The sequence below is a fragment of the Hibiscus syriacus genome, unplaced genomic scaffold, assembly GCF_006381635.1.
Source record: "Hibiscus syriacus cultivar Baekdansim isolate YM2019G1 unplaced genomic scaffold, ASM638163v2 tig00113716_pilon, whole genome shotgun sequence".
In the NCBI taxonomy this organism is placed as follows: Eukaryota; Viridiplantae; Streptophyta; class Magnoliopsida; order Malvales; family Malvaceae; genus Hibiscus; species Hibiscus syriacus.
In genome coordinates, this window is record NW_024063466.1 from 45,102 (window position 1) to 49,939 (window position 4,838).

The window sequence follows — 4,838 nt, forward strand, 5'->3', positions numbered from 1 at the left end:
CCCCAAAAAATCTACTATTGGTAATAAAACATTACCGGGAATGAGATTCCCGGCCAACCAAACATGGGAATGTGGGATCCCCATCCCATGAGAATCCCACAAACCTTGAACCAAACACCCCCTTAGGATTTACAGTTTAAACTCCAAATTTCATCATATATTCAATTTAATATGTACCTTCAGTAATATTCAAAATATAAAAAAAAATAAAGAAGCTTATAAACGGGCTTATATAAGAGCTTATAAACGGGCTTATATAAGAGCTTATAAACGAACTTGTTCATGAACATAAACCAACCGAGCATACCTCTGTTCGTGTTCGTTCGTTTATTAAATGAACATAAAATTTTGTTCATACTCATTTATTTAGGTGAATAAACAAACGTTATATGAATGGTTCACGAACAATTCACCAAACGCTCTGTTCATTTACACCCCTAGTAACAGGTCAAATGACCGATTTGTTATAAATCTATAATGTTAGTGATTATTTTGTTATTTTTAAATCTTCAATAGAGAAAAAGAAAAGTTACTCAAACATTAATGACCATTTATGTAGTTTACCTTTGAGGAATTGGTTATTGAAGTGATACCTAACTAAATTAAGGGTTTGTTTGATAGATTGTAATTGGTTTTCTGGAAAATAATTTACGTAAAATGAATTACATGAAAAATGTTTTACGTAAAATGAATTACATAGAAATTGTTGTACATAAAATGAATGAACTAAAACTATTTTACGTAAAATGAATTACATTTTCTAAGAAATAGTCTTTGGAAACTATTTTATGGTGTTTTGATGATATTGTGTAAACAATTTTCACTGATTGTTTGATACACTATAATTATTTTTATAGAAAATGATTTACATAAAATGAATACAATTTGGTTCGATTAATATTTTCAAAAACTGATTGGATTAACGATTAAAAGAAAAAAAATTGGGTTATTCGGTTAATGGTAATTCAATTCAATAGGTGGTTGAATTAACCATTTGAACACCCTTAATTTTAATTATTAGTATTTTATTAACATAATAATAAATTATTATATTAATATTAAATATATAAATTAATATTACTCATTATTAATAATTTAATAATATTATATTTATAAAAATAATAGATAAATATTAATAATTTATTAAATATTACTAAATTAAAAATATAATATAATATATTATTATTATAATATATTTGAGTATATATTAATATAATATTAAAAATATAATATTATTAAAATTACATTATATGTATATTAAATATTTTAATAATTAATATTTTTATTAAATTAATATTAAAATATTAAGTTAATATTAAATGTATAAAATAATATTTTTTGAGTACTTATGTTATGAAGTGAAAAGTTTGGAAAATGTTTTATTAAAAATCATATGGTAAAATAATTTACAGTAAATACAAAGAAACTAGGAAAATGAATTATATTGGAAAAAATCTATTACAACTATCAAACACTAGAAATTTTTTTCTCGTAAAATCAATTACAACTATCAAACAATGAAAAATATTTTTCAGCTATAAATGTTTTCCAACTATCAAACACACCCTAAATATATGGGTGGGAGACATAGGCCCAACGAAAAACCATTAATTAAAATTTTAAATTTCTTAAATGTTAAATTTCTATTAGACCAGTCTATTTCAACACATTCATTTCTCTCTTTTTTTTATGTTAATTCGTTTCTTAATTTTATTCAATTTTAAAGCAAAACCGATATTATGTTAAACTTGTTATATAACTAGGCAGTATTCAAATGGTGTTATTTTAGGTAAACTACACAAATGATCACTTGAGTAAGTTTTTGTTTTTCACATTAAAATTTTAAAAGTAATAAATTAGTCACTAACATTATCGATTTATATAGAAATTAATCACTCGTTGTTAACAGTTATTAGTTATTACTGAATGCTGATGTGATTCGTTAAATCAGTTGACCTAGCACCATTTGACCACCAGTTTGACTCTCCTCTCTTGTTTGACTTTCTTTTATGGTTTTCTATTTTATTTTCTCCACCATTAAAATATCCACCAACCTCTCTTCCGAAAGAAACCTCCACCCCTTCACCTCAAACTCATTTGGTGCTAAGTCAAAGGGTGGAGAAATCAAAAGATATACTAACTCTACTAAAGTGTGTGTTTCACTAGAAGTTATGCCATGAAAGACTTTTAGAAAGATATTGCACCAGATGTTATAGCATTACTACTCTTCCTGTCTTTGATCCTCTTTTTGTGTGATTATAAATCAGTTTTGTAGTTAGAAGCTTAATGAACTGCATGTAGCAGTTTTACAAGTTTAATATACCAGTAGCACAGCGTCAGCGAAAATAAACCAACTTGCTGAACATACATGTCATCTTCTAATTTGCAATTTTAAGCAATCTTCACGTTAATTTTTTTTCCCTTGCGATCTTTCTTTATATATGCTCATATTTTGGTTATATTAAGAAGTGCAATTAGAAGCTTCCTGTCGAGCCAATTGAATTCGGCAACTGGCTCTGCTACTTTTTCCTTAGGAGCCTCTTCTTATTTTTTTTTCTCAACTTCTGGCTCCTCGGTCACAGCCTCTTTGGATTCACCTTCAACCGGGACTTTAGCTTTAGGTTCTTGAGCCCGGGGTTCTTCAGATGCCGTCTCCTTTGCTACACACTTAAGCTAATTCATTTACATTAATGGCAGATAAAACAAAACAAAAGATGATGAAAATTGTAAAATAAAAGAGGATAGTGAGATGGCCAGTCAAAAGGTATCATTCATGGTCAAACCGTGTTAGGTAAGTTGGTTTAGTGTGTCACTTACTGAAGTAACGGCTGTTAACAGTTGGTGACTGATTTATTATAAATCGATAGCGTTAGTGACTAATTTATTACGTTTGAAACTTCAGTGGAAAAACAAAAAATTATTCAAATATTAATGACCATTTATGTAATTTACCCTTCATTTTATTGTTATCAAGTCGGTTTAGGTCCCAACTACTAAGATGTTATTTAAAAAAAGAAGATGAATATATATATATATATATATATATATATATTTATGAGAAAAAATAAATAGTTTGGAATAATAATCAACGTGTTAGGTAATCACTCTTGCAAATGTGTTTTAGAAGAAATAAACCAACTAACAACTTTTGTCTGTTTAGTTTTAATTCATTCATCTATGACTACTTTAATCCCAATCAAACTTACTTGAAAACATGAGAAAGACGTTAAACATTGTTTAACAAAAGTTGTAGTCATCGTCTTAACTTGTTTATTAACATTTTCATTGAGTACAGCTCTTTGCCAAATATCTCATCATTACGAGAGAAAAAAATCCTTCTTACACTTTGTTTGCATATTTAAATATTACGGACCCTACATATTATATAAACATAAATCAAATATATTAATATTACCGACCCAACTCAAATATTAATTATCGTTATAATAAACTATGTAATTTTTAAGAATAATGATATATTTATAATAATTTTTTAATACCCTCTCTGCAACGTTTTTTCGTGTTCTGTAAATTTTCGCTCTGCTGTCGTTGGCATGTCAAGGTGACTCTAGAGAATGTGTGACATTCCACAGGGGTATTTTAATCATAGAATTAGGAGAAGGGCGCTATTTGTTCCAACTTTATAACGAGATTGATGTTGAACGAGTCGTGTTGGAAGGCACTTGGTACTTTAATTCTCACCTTTTGATTTTACATCGGCTTCAAATAGGGGATGATTCGAGACTGATGGTGTTGGATTCGATAGAATTTTGGGTTTTGGTTAATGACCTACCGGTAGGTTATATTTCATAATCTGTTTCCAAGTAGTTTGGTAATTTTCTGAGGAAGTTTGTGGAGCATGACGTTTCGATTATTACCATAGGATATCGTGGTTGCATGTGCATACGGGTCGGGTTGGATGTTCGAAAACCCTAGAAAGTGGGTCTTTTGCCGATGTTACTTTTCAATATGAGACACTTCGAATCTTTTCTTTCTTGTGTGGAAAGCTGGATCATGGGGAGAATTTTGTACCACACGTATTCTTAAGAAGAAAGGTACTCTTAGGTCTCATTGGGTAGTCTCGTTGAGAGCCCCTCCACGGTGGCGTGGATCGTTGTCAAGTCTATAGTTAAGAGAGGTTGGGTCTACAGGAGGTTTGGGTACGTCTTTGGGGAAGGAGTCTGATGTGCATGTTCTAGTAGCTTCGGGGGCAATTGGCTAGACAAAGGTTTTGGTTGAACAAACGTTCACATAAATGGTAGGCTGCATGACGAAGGATGGGGAATCGGATGTTGTGATGGTTTCGGCGAGGGAGGTGGATCCTCTAAAGAACCAGGAAAATATGAAATGACAATGGAGTAGTCCAATAATTCCGAATGTGTCATCTGAGAATGTTCCTGGAAATTTTGAGATATCGATTGGCCTGAGTTCCCAGGTCAATCGGGAGAATGAAACTTCTAAGTTGGAATGTTTGGGGTTTGGGGAGACCCTGGACAGATTATCTTCTCTAGCACATGCTAACAGAAATCAACCCCACTGTGACTTTCTTTAGTGAGACAGAGCTTCAGAGTTCTCGAATGGCAAAAGTGTGGCGTAGGTGCAGACATAGGAACAATATTGATGTTGATGCAATAGGTAGTTGTGGTGGTCTTAGTTTAACAAATAACCAAAACAGATGAGTAGCAAAATAGGTAGTTTACTCATTAGAGTATAGGTAAGTTTTTTGTTTTGGTTATTAATATTTTGAAAAGTTACGTTTACTCCCTAGTAACTTTCAGACATTAATTTAAATAAAAAGTAATTATGAGTGTATATGTGTGTGTGTGTCTTTCTTAATA